This window comes from Parus major, chromosome 15 (genome assembly GCF_001522545.3).
Source record: "Parus major isolate Abel chromosome 15, Parus_major1.1, whole genome shotgun sequence".
In the NCBI taxonomy this organism is placed as follows: domain Eukaryota; kingdom Metazoa; phylum Chordata; class Aves; order Passeriformes; family Paridae; genus Parus; species Parus major.
The window spans coordinates 13,611,305-13,624,046 of record NC_031784.1 but is presented as its reverse complement, the minus strand read 5'-3'; positions in this window follow the sequence as shown (position 1 = coordinate 13,624,046).

The window sequence follows — 12,742 nt, the reverse complement described above, 5'->3', positions numbered from 1 at the left end:
CGCGTCCCCGCGGCGGCCCCGGGCGGAGCGCGTCCCCGCGGCGGGGGTGGCTGCCGGGCTGAGGGTTGGCCCAGTCCCAGTGCACCCAGCGGGACTCCCTGCCCGGCTGCTGGAGTCGCGGAGTCGGGTCCTGCCCAGCCCCAGGATGTGGCTGCTGCTTTCCCCGTTGTGAATTCAAGTAGCACCGAAGCTGAGTACAGGTTCCAGAGTGAACCTTAAGTGGTGTTTAACAAAAGGTTAACCACAAGTAATGTTGTAACAAGACGTGCAGGTAAAACACGCAAGATAGCAAAGAAAAGCAAGCTAACAGGGCAAGTGAGATAACAAACGCCGTGGAGAGCAACATAGCAAGTTTTAATGGAACTTGCAAACTGAAAAACTGGCTAAAAACAAGTTAAGACTGAAAAAACAAGTAGCACCAAGGCATGTGCTGAAGATAGAGGTAGGAAGTTGAAATGTGAGGAAGACTACAGAAGCCTTCATCAGAAGACCACCAGAAGGCTGACAACCACTACCGAAGGAACTGACACATGTGCAAAAGCAATTAACTGTTGTAAAACCATGACACGGCTCTATGCAAATATGAGTATGCAAATGATATGTTGTAATTGTGACATTGCACAGGAGGACTTTTAAAATATACCTGAAGGCTAAAGAAGATTGAGTGAGTTTTTGGCAGAGAGATCCCCCTCACTCCCGGCACTAAATAAACAAATACCGGCTCTGTAGCTGTCTGACTAGAGAGTTTTATTTTCTCGCCCAGTTTTGGGCTTCAAGAGACATACAAGTCCCAGAGACACACACCTGAATGCAAACACAGGAACACCCAGGACTCACAGGCACCAGACACACAGATGGCCAGCTGCAAGGTGCTGCTGTCATCAGCACCTTGCACAGGACCCACACCCCAGCCTCCACTCCCACATCCCTCCTCATGTCTGGTGTCCCCCTGGTTCACATGTTCAACAGTGGCAAAGCCCAGGCTGATCCTTCTGGAAGGGCCAACTCCAATGGCTTTCTGGATAGCCCTTGGATTAATATGTCCCCTTTGTATAGAAAATCACGCTATGAAAAGCCAATGTACATAAAGGAGACAGAGTGTTGGAAATGATACAATCATTTAACATTTTTTTATGTAACTTTATGTAACTTTAGTCAGGTTAGTTCACCTTTGTCCAGAGGAAAAGGGAATTGAAGTTTCTTTTCAAATGACTCTGTTTCACCTGGCAAAAACTGATGACTTTAACGCCTACATAGATTGGGAATAATCAGCAGTCAGATTTACCAGCAAATAGGCAACCTTCAATGACCATTAATGAACATCAACCATCAACTCCAGACACTGCCTCCTGGCATGGTCAGAGACACCTGGTCCAGAAAACACTAATAAGAGAACCAAGGAACTAGGACCAAATTAGCCTTGGAGGTGAAGAAATCTATGAACAACAGGAAATCAAATATTAAGAACTGCATGACTGGGGACCAATGCACATTGAACCAATGAATTTCTATGAGGTCTGACTGTATAAAATATGGGAAAATCTAGTCAAATTTTTATGTCATGGAATGATTTTCTCTGCACATCTAGACAATGTGTGAGTGAAATGATTTCTGTTGCACATTCTGGCCAGAATAAAGTAATGTCTTGATTCTCTATCACTAAAAATGGTTGTTGGAGAGTTTTTTTGGTTTTGCCGCAGTTTCAATGACACATTCATCCTTTCTATTTGACCTGAATTCTAAGGGTATCAGGGGATATGGAAGTCCCACTGAATTCTCAAAGCAGCCATAATCCTTTGAAGGATACCTCTGTAAAATGAGTTCCCCTGTTGGAGTCCACTGCCTTCACAATCCCATATTCAGAAATCATTTGTTAACTGATCAAATAGTTACTTAAGTGGCTAGAAATGCTTCTGGCCACCCTGCCAGCCAGCATACCACTACCAGAGGATATTGAAGCCTTCTTGCCCAGGGCATCTCAAATACATCCGACATCTTTGGAAGGACTTATAGCCCAGGGTCACTCCCCCACCTTGCAATCTCCTTTGTAGTCTGGCTATTAACTTTAGCCAGACACCCCTCAATACCTAATTTTGCTAAAGCAAGAGAATGCAAAGCAGAACATCTTGAGGAAGGTCTCTGCCAATTCTACAGAGCCCAAATGACTCCCACCATGGAGTTGTTTTAACATTTACAGGGTCAAAACTCCTGGCATCCACTGTTTACTGTCCTCTGTAAAACAATTTTCCCCTTTCTTCTGCTCTGCCACCTTTAATTATTTCCAACTTCTCTGGTGGGAAAGACAACACCACCACCACCACTTCCCCCTCCCCCATGTAATGTCTGAGCCACAGGAAGCAAAGGGAGGATCCTGGAGACCTCTGGCAGAAGTGCTCCCTTCTGAACCTCTCCATTGGCCAGTTTTACCTGTTTTCTCTTCTGAGTACCCTACTTATGTCCCCTAACGTGTATTATTTCTACTTCTTTCGGTAAATTCATAGGCGAGTAATTGGGCTCTCATGAGTGGACGGTTTTTTTCCCTGCAATCTAACAAGCCTCTCTCCTCCCAGTTTTCCAAACATGGGTACCACCCCACATGCATACTTTGAATCTGTAAATATTCACTACCTTTCCTTGATACACTTTGCAGGCTTTTATTAAGGCATACAATTCTGTGGTCTCTGCCAACTGTCTTCTTGCAATTCCCTTGCTTTTACTAAACCACATTTAGAAACTTGTTTTCCTCCTATTACTCTTGAAGAACCATCAATAAACACCTTCCCCCAGGCCAAGGGGTATCCTGTAAATCTTCCTTAGCTCAGGTCTGGAGATCAGTTACCCGGACACAGTCATGAGTTTCCTTTAGGTTTCCTTCCTTGGGACAGGAGGCTGGGTTAAACCCTTACCCACTTCTCAATTCTAAAGCCTCCTGTTCCATTAGACAGGTTTCATACTATAAGAGTGGTCATCCATTTAGAACTTGATGCCAGACTTTAACAATCATGCCATCAGTCACCATCAAAGCTGTGGCTGCACAATTCTGTAGACAACAGAGCCTTGGTTACCGTTAGAACAAACTGTGGGGCCACCCTCTCGCCAATGGGTCAAATGTTTTAGCACTAGAATTCCTTTGGCGCAGCTCTGTTCAACATGCACATACAACTAAAATTCCTTTTCTGAGTGTGGCTAAAGTTTTGCTCTTTCTGGTGTCCATACCACAACATTGGGACTATCTGTGTTTAAAAAGTCACAGAATAAAAATTAATAAATGGCACATTGATTAAAACTGTGCCATTATACTTGCCTGTATTTTTACTTTTTCCTCATCCCTTCTTATATGTACCTGTCAGAAAAATTAATCCACAAACACCAGTGGTTTATGTCCATAAAGGAGACAGAGGAGTCCTTCTACTTTATTCGAATAAAGGGCCATGGGGCATTCCCCTGGGGTCTCTCAAATTTTTTGAGGATGCAGCTTCCTTTTTATCCCAGTTTCCAAGCCGCATCTCCCTCTCTCTTTCCCCATTGGCTGAGATACTTGAGAGGTACAGACTTTCCCAGAATGCCTGATAACTAAGATTCCCCTCTAATGTATAACCCTCCCTTTTAATTTTTAATTCTTATGGAATTTATGGTGTTTCCCCATTGTTTCTTTCACCTTTGAATATCCAATTTCATTTATCAGCAAACCTACAATTTGTTTGTAAATGCAAGTAATTTTTTTTCATTCATCAATTGGTGACATCCTTCCCATTGTTTCTTTTATCTCTCAGTGCTAGTTTTATCTACCAGCAGACCCACAGCTTGTTTGTAAAGGCAAATCCATCATTACTCTCATACCTGATGTGCCTTCCTAACCAACTTTTGCAAGGGCCCACACTGTCACCTCTTCAGCCCGTGCTCCCACTTTTTGTGGGCTCTCATGTTCCCAAAGCTACCGAATTCTGCAAAATCACTCATCTCCCTGGTGACCCAAACAAAATCCCTTCTTATATCAGGCCAGGCTTTGGTGACAGATTATATGTTACACCGTATACGGTCCCAAAGCCAGTCCCTGTCCAGACACAGCCCCGAGCACACCCACCCAGGCCCCCGGGCTGCTCTGCCAGCACCACAAGCTCGGTAAAGCAGCAGGTCCCAGCGGATGGGCAGAGCCGACGGTGCCGCATGGACGGCCAGGCGGCCGCTGCATTGTGTCAGGACACATGGAATGTCCCTGGGGGCTCTTCTCCTGATCTAGAGCGTGTTTGGCTCCTTCCCCCCGCGCCCCCCTCGACTCCTCCCTTGTCGTTTCTCCTACTGGTTGTAACGTGTATCCCTACCCCCTTCTCCCTCGGTTCAAAAGCCAACGCGGGACACGATTCTTCCTCTTTTCCTCTTTCCCTGCCCTGGGCGTCTGCGTATTGAAGCCGGGCTCCGTCCCACCAGAAAAGAGCCTCGTTTTTTTACCCCTAGTCCTTGCCACTTATAACTCCCCTTTCCTCTGGGCCGCGGCTGGGCGGAGCGCAGTGTCAGGGGAGCAGGGGGATTATAAAAACAGCAGTGGACGGAACGTCCAGCAGCCTCATGGGGCCGGGGACCGCCGGAGCCCACAGGGGTGGCTGCGCTGGGCACTGCCCGGCGCTGAGCCCCACGGTCTCGGCTCCGTCCCGCACCTCCTGCACAAGACCCCAGCCCAATTTCCCGGTGCTGCAGTCTCACACCTGGCCTCGGCACTACTTACCACAGAGAAACCTCTTTAAGTCCCGAGTAGTAAGCAGACAAACACAAATCGTCCACTCTGGTTCCGTAACGACCCGGGGAAGGGTGGAGGCATAGGAACAATACCTCCCTGTTTTACCTATCCTGAAAATTTGGAATACAAAATTCTTGGGCCCTGTATTAGACTGCATGTTTTGAAAATAAGGTGGAGAACATCCCAATCTTCACTGTTTCACTTTTCTCTCCTTATCACGTAGTCTCCCACTGCTGTTTGCATCAACCATATTCCTTCACACTCCCGTTCAAACAATCCTTTCCCAAACCAACAGCGTCTGTTGCCTGTTGCAGAGGCCCCTTCTTAACTCCCCTTATTGCCCCTTCTGGGTGTGGAGATTGCTGAGATCCTTTCTCAACTTTCCCTTACAGCCCTCTCTGGGCATCCATCCACTATTGCCAAGACCCTTTTTTGACTCCCCTTATTGCCCCCTCTGGGCATCCATGTCCTTAAGTACCTCTGTGAGAAATGTGCAAACCATCTCAACATTCTCCCAAATTTCCGGATCATCATCCCTATAGTTGAGACCCTTTTCTTGATTTTCCTTTTCTGCCCTTTCTGGGCATCCTGCCATGTTTTACACCCCAAAGTACCCACTGCACTCACTAGAGAGACTTCCAGTGGGCTTTTTCTGTTGACTCTTCATGGACCTCCCTGGTCTGTCTCTTGTCTGTATCCTGAATAGTCTCAGATACCAAATCAATTGCCTCATTGCAGCCAGTGCTGGAAGGATTTGGTCACCTAAAAACTGGGTGAGGCATGCCTCCAGCTCCTCTTCCTTTGTGCCAAGCCGAGACAGTGGAAGGACCCCAGATGAGTCCCCTATCTTATATGGGAATTCATGCTATGAGAAGCCAGTGTTCATAAAGGAGACAGAGGAGTCTTGCAACTTTATTTAAATAAAGGGAGAGGGGCAACTGTGGATATGCCCATGGAGTTTTCTCTCTCCAGGTTTTGGAGGATGCAGCCTCCTTTTATCTTAAACTCTTGGCCCCATGCTGCCCTCTTTCCTTCCCCATTGCTGAGGTACTAGGAAGGTACAGCCTTCCTGAACCACATACCACATATCCCCCCTTGAACCTGGCATTTTCCTCCAAAGTTCAGCAGCTCCGGCTTGTGTGGACCCATTTGTCTATTTCAAGAGCCAAACCTAACCCTAACCCAGCTCTGAGTTCTATAACAAACCTGCAGCTTGAAGTTGATAGAGACATTAAGACCCCTTTCAAAGACATTAACATCCATGCCTTCACCCATCAAATTGTAATGACATTAGTACACATCTTTCCTATCACCTTCACTGCCTCCCATGTCACCTGAAGGTCAGCTCTGTGTCCTCTGTGTTCCCATCTTCCTCCTTTTAATAACACATCCTGGTTGCACTGAGGATCCTCAACCTCTCTAGAAGCAGAGACACACTCATAGTTTGTTACCACAGTGTTGTGGTTTAGGAATGGTATTCCCCAATTTAGTGTTCACACTGAAACATTCCAAATTATGCAACACCTTGCAGGTGGCTGGAGAGGAGTGTTGGAGGCACAAAAGGTAAAATTACAGGCTGAGATAAGAATAATTTACTGGAAACAGCAATGAAATAAGAAACAGAACAGTAACAGAAACAGTATTAATAGCAGAGTGTACAATATGGGAACAATTCACATGTGAGTGCTCACCATGTGGAATCTGATGTTTCCCTGATCACAAGCTTCACACCACACCACCAGAGGAGGCCCTTTCCCCCACCCTGTGCATAATATGAGGTGGTACAGAATAACCTCTATCCTAGCCATGCCCCTTGTTGCTACTGCAAAAATTAACCATGTCATGGCTGGAACCAGGATACACAGCAATGTGCTCTATATGTGTTTCAGAGAAGGAAAAAATAAAACTTAATTCCTGAGGCAGAGGCCTCATTTCAACCCACAAACCCATGGAGAGGTGAGGAGCATATCACCTCTTCCCTGAAGCTCCTTTGAGCTTTCCAAACTTGCCATCTCCCCTTAGGAAAGTCTAAATTATACCTGAGCTTGACCCAGAAAATCTCTTTGTAGATCATCTCTACCATAGAAAAGTGTTCTACCCTAGCTGGCATGTCCACAGCAGGAGATTTGAATCAGTGGTGGCATTCAAATGGTCCAAAAAGGAACTGACTTTATGGATGTGAAAAATGGGATTTAAAAATATTCTGCTGGTTTTCTTCTGAATGTGCAGCAGCTGCTATTGAGTCAGACTTTCTCTGAAGATGCAGGGACCTGTGTCTTTTTTGCTATTTTTTGTGGCTCTGTCACCTGGCTCCTGTGGAGTCAGATTGATTGTTTGTTCTTTCAGTGGATTTTGTTCATTATGGGTAAATAGGATGGAGAGAAATGAGGGAAAAGTTTGATGTTGGGTTCATGTCAACATCTGCAGTTTGCTGTGGCTTGTGCATGAGGGCAGGCCTTTGCAGACAGCCTGTGGAGCAGCAGAGGCTCTGTCAGGGGAGCAGACTCTGGTCTGAGGCATCAGCTCTGGATTGTGAACCAGGGTCTCTTCCACCAGTAACTTCTCACCAGGTGTGACACTGATTGTCCCCTGCTGGGATCTGAGTCAGCCAAGCAGGGCAGGGCTGAGACTGGATGGTCCAGAGGGTTTATTGCTGCTCTGCACTGTGGATTTTGCATTAAAAGGTAAGGATTTGGGTGCTGGTAAACCTGAATGGTGTAGCAAAAGAAACCACAGAACCAGAGAATGGTTTGTGTTGGAAGGGACTTTTAAAGGTCATCTAGTCCACATCCCTGCCATCGGCAGTGACATCTTCCACTAGACCAGGTTGCTCCAAGTCCCATCCAAACTGGCCTTGGACACTTCCAGGGATGGGGCAGATGCAGCTTCTTTGGGCAACCTGTCCCAGGGCTTCTGTTTTACTTATTTCCACTGAGTTGTCACCTGGGATTAGGTAGAGGTGAAAAGCTGAAATTGCACCACCAAGGAGCCCATGGCGAGCTTAAGGTTGAATATAATCTTCTTCAAAGCACTCTGGGCAGTGAGAAGCTGGATTCTCCAGGACAGCAGAGAAAGCTGTCAGTGGGGGAAGCCTCTCTAAGGTCATCTTCCCAGATTTAAAGTGGTCCATGGAATATGGGCTGGTGTTTATCTTCTGCAAGATAAACAGGCAACAAGGTTTTTACAAATTGTCCTGGCACTCTATCAGGCTGGCCCTTCTCTTTGAGGCTTTAGCAGCAGAAAGGGGACATGTCCACACACAATGAAATGTTCTGCTTTAGATCCCTTGTGTGACCTGGGCTTTGGGGTTCAAAGGGCATTGTAGGCCTTTGGCAGCCTTCCTGAGGGCTCAGAAACTGGCAGATCTGAAGGTGGCAATATAGGACCATGAAAATTGGCAGACTTCACCATGCAGTGTCTGATTGCAAGGGTCACACACCACGTACTGGGATGCAAGCAGGTACTGTGTGAATCCCCCTGGTGATGATCACATCAGAGATGGCGTCCCTAGGGATGACTGGGTCAGAGAGCTCTGCTGATGACCAGTCTCCTGGGTTATCTCTGGAGCACACTTTGCTATTAACCTGTCAGGCTAATGTAATCAGATATAATAGAACTAGCTAGCTCTGACCTCTTGCATCCCACCCTGGCATGGTTCAGGTGGTGGGAGGGCGCAGCTGTCCAGATCCTGTCCTGGTGGAGCAGAGCAGGCACAGCCATTGCCATCCACAGCTGTCAGAGGTGCAAAGGGCTGGAAACTTTCCAGGGGAGCCCACATTGACCTACTGGCCTGTGATAGTGGCCAGGGATCACCACAGCAGCTGGGAGGAGTGTGGGGGCAAGGAGAGGCTGGTGGTGTGGAGCTGAAAATTGGGAAGTGAAAGAAGGATGAAGGATATTAAAGAAAAGCAGAGGAACACAGAGGAGCACAGAGGAGAGCAGAGGACTTTGGAGGAAAGGGAGAATTTGGACCTGTCTGGAAAGAGGTCTCCAAGGAGCTGGAGAAATCCTGGAGGGGGTGACAGGCTGAGGGATGATGGATTGGGACTCTCAGGTCCCTGTGGCTACTGTACCTGCAAGGTGGATGAAGTGGGGGAGATGCACCATCTGCACAACCCTGGGCTGCACTTCCAAGTGGAAAAGGGATTTGGTGGGCACCTGGTCAGCCTTGCTCAGGTGCCTGTTTCAGGTGTATCTGTAGATGACGGTCCCTGCTGACTTCTGTCCAAAACTGAGGCCTGTAATAGAGCACTGGAGGTCACCTGCACCAGGGAGGTGGCTCTGCAGGTGGAAGGGGTGACTGGCTTCCAGAAGGGGCTCCTGCTTGGACTGACAGCTCTTACCAGGTGAGGTACCTTAGAAAGTGTTAGGTTATCTCTGGCAGATATACTTCTGGAAGATTCTGCAACACACATGTAGCAGTTCGGATCCGAATGGGGTGTTTTGCACTGGGTGCTGCTTGCAGGGGCATGCCGGGATTTACAGAGAAGCACTACACAGCTTGGCATCAAATATCAGAGCCTTGTGAGTGTCACTGCCATCAGTGAAAAAATCATTGACTGGTACTTCCTATACTATGGGACATGAAGCAAGCACTGGCCGTGCCTGAGGCTCACAATCTCTTTAATACAGATCACTTTGCATATGACTCACTTGGACCAGTGCCCCTAGAGGGAAGGCATTGGTTCATCCCTGCATCCCCTGGGCAGGAGAGCTACTGGGGTGGCCATGCAGAGCAGTTCCTGGAGCTCCAGACTGTGTTTCACCCACTGATTTTTAGGTTATATTTTGCAATTAGAAGTTCCAGATGGGCAAGTTTCTGTTTTCCAAGCGAGCTGTTTCCCAAAATGTTGTTGGCTGCTCACTTTTTTTTCAGTAAAGCCTGTGTTGATCTCACTCTACCTGGGTATAGCAGCAGGGAGAAAAGTGGCCACAGGCAGTTGAAATATTTAGCAAGAACAAATTAGAGGTGCAAGCAAGTGGAACTTGCCTTTCCAGGAACTTAAAAAATGGTGCAATGTGTGCTGAGTTAGTGCAGTGAAAGTGATGAGACTCATCTGGAGGAAAAAGAATTGCTGTGAGTAACAAGTTCTTAAGGCACATCTGACTCTGCAGGTGACAGCCAGAATCAGTCTAATGTTCCCTGTTCTGCACGTGGGTATGAAAGTGCCTTGCCAGGACTGGCAAAGGCCTGACCTGCTGGAAGCAGGAGGAGAAGTTTAAGAACAGGAGCAGCATCCCCAGCACCAGGTGTGTTTCTGGCCCTGCTCCTTGCTCCTGCAGGGTGGAGCCAGGCTGGCATAGGCACTGAGCACACCTGGCCCACCATCAGGCTCTGTCCCTCTCCTGGGATCAAGGGCAGCTCCTGCCACCTGTTGTGGTGCTGCCTGTGGGCTGCTTGTGGCAGTGTGTAGTGCGGGACCCCCACCCACAGTGATCCATGTGCTGCAGTCCTGCCTTCCCTCAGCCCTGCAGCGCTCCTTCCTCAGGCAGCTCAGCTTCAGGTGAGACCTCCCCTCTGTGCTCCTCAAGAAGCAGCTGTCAGAGGTGTGCAAGGACCGGTCATCAGCTCCTCAGTCTGTGTCTGGAAAGACATTGTCCTTTATGCTTCATATTTGTGAGAAGAAGCCATCTTCCAGCAATCTTCACCCAGCCTTCCTAGTCCCATTAGCTGTGCAAGTCCTCTGAGTGCCACAGTATACTGTTGCACGTGCTGTGACTTCCACATCCTCTCCCATGACCCTGTGGCTCCAGCAGCCTCACTCATCAGGCTGTCAATGAGGACCAAGGCACAACCTGACCTGATGATTCCTTATCTTCTCACACTTCCCTGGTGCCCACAGACACACCACCTGGCTCCTTCCCTCCTGCCTGTGGTACTGGCCAGGGTCCATCTCTCCAGGAACTACCCCAGGCTGCACTCACTCCCCTTCCCTCCTTTGGACAAATTTTCGTCCACCTCCCCCAGCTCCCCTGCACTTACATGTTGGTATACTGCACAAAAAGCAACTGGAGGTGATTTTGTAGTGCTGCAGGGCCAGGTCATTCTCCATCTGCCTGCTGTTGTAGTGCAGTGTTCCTGTTTGGGGGACCTGGGAGGAGCCCAGTGCCTGGAGCTCTTACACGGAGACACCAGCATTGCGGATGTTCTGCTCTGCAAAGACCTTATGAAAATGCAGAATGGGGCTGTCAGCTGTGGTCTGCTGCTGTGCCATGACATCTGTCCCAGCCATCCCAGAAGATCCAAGACTCTGTCGCGTCCCAAGAAACTGAAAGCACCGGGTGACATCAGGGCGGATCCACTGTCAAAGCACCTTCGTGTCCCAGCTGGGCACTCCTTCTCCTCCCCACGGCCCTGCCTGCATCTGCTCCTTCCCTTGGGCTGTTCCATTCGCACAGCCTCCCTCCCTTATTCCCTTCCCTTTCCACTTCTCCCTCACTTGACTTTTCTTCCACATTTCCTTACCAGGGGGAGGCAGGGCAGAGCTGTGCAGGCAAGGGCAGATGTTTTCTTGCAAGGAAACATTGAAGCAGAGGCTTCAATTCAGCCTGGAAAGCATGTCTGGGATGCTGGAGGCTCCACCACTGGGTTATGGGGTCACCTCAGCACCTGCCCTTCACCCTATTTCCTGCATATCCCTGGCTTCCCAGCATGTGCCTGGATGGGAAACCCCCTGCCCTCATCCTTGCTGCCGTGGCATGATGGAGTGTTAATTTTGGGGTGGTAGGAGGTGAAGGGCTGCAGGTTGTCATCTCCTTGAGACCTGCAGAGAAGGCAGAGAGCTGATGGTTTTCAGCACAGTGGGCAGCTGCCTGGTACTTCTGGCACAGCCCTGTCAGCTCTGCAGCGAGGCACCACTGTCCCACTTGCAAGACTTGCAAGCCGGGCCCCAGAGCACCGATCGCCACTATCAGCAGCATGGCTGAGCGCCCCACCAAGCACCATGGGGTGACTGGGTCAGCTCAGGAGCTGGGCAGGACCTACTGGTGACATTTCAGTGCCAACACTGAGTGCAGGCAGCGCTCAGTGTGGGAGTGGTGTCAGGGTGATGGAGCCAGTGCCAGGAGCCCAAGAAACAACAATCATGGGGGTGTGCACTACCCAGCAGCTCTGTGAGGTTTCTGGGGAAGGAAGGACCTCTAGCTGTCCATCCCTCTGGACTCCTGCCCGGTCACCCCACTGCAGGCGGAGCTGCATCTCTTGCGGTTCCTGGGGCAGCGCAGCCCCACAGTGCTGCTTGTCCCATCTCTGGAGTGATGTGCTCAGATCTGTAAGGTGCAGCAAAACAGCCCCAAATTTTGTCCACTTGTGGTACCAGCTAAGCATAGAATCACAGACTGGTTTGGGTTGGAAGGGATTTTTAAAGGCTGTCTAGTCCACACCCCTGTCATTGACAGGGACACTTTCCACTATCTCAGGTTGCTCCAAGCCCCATCCTACCTGGCCTTGGACACTTCCAGGGATGGGGCAACCCTAGCTTCTCTGGGCACCCTGTGCCAGTGCCCCACCACAGGGGAAGAATTTCTTTCCAATATCCAACTTAAATCTACCCTCCTTCAGCTTAAAGCATGACCACCCACAGCTTGTGATAGAGCTTGCTGTCAGGGTAATTCCCTGCAAACCCATTTACTGTCTCCTTTCAAGGCTCAATCCTTGCTGTTTGCTTGCCAGCTGCACAGGAGCAGTTCTTCACACCACAGGTCAAAAATTCTGCATGTCAGATAGGGAAATGGAGGTGATTGGTCTGCTAGGGGTCCCTGCTGCCAGCAATACCACATCCCATGGAGCTCTTCACCATGCCCAGGACCACATGAAGGGATGCTCCTTCTCAGCTGGCTGCAGACACTGGACATGGGATCATTTATCCTGCCATAGAATTGAGGCAGCTCCATGAGAACCCACTGTCCATTTCCCAAGGCTCTGGAAGCATGTGGATCCCTGGAGCTTCTACACTGGAATACTTCATCCTTGGATTTTATTTTATTTTATTTTATTTTATTTTATTT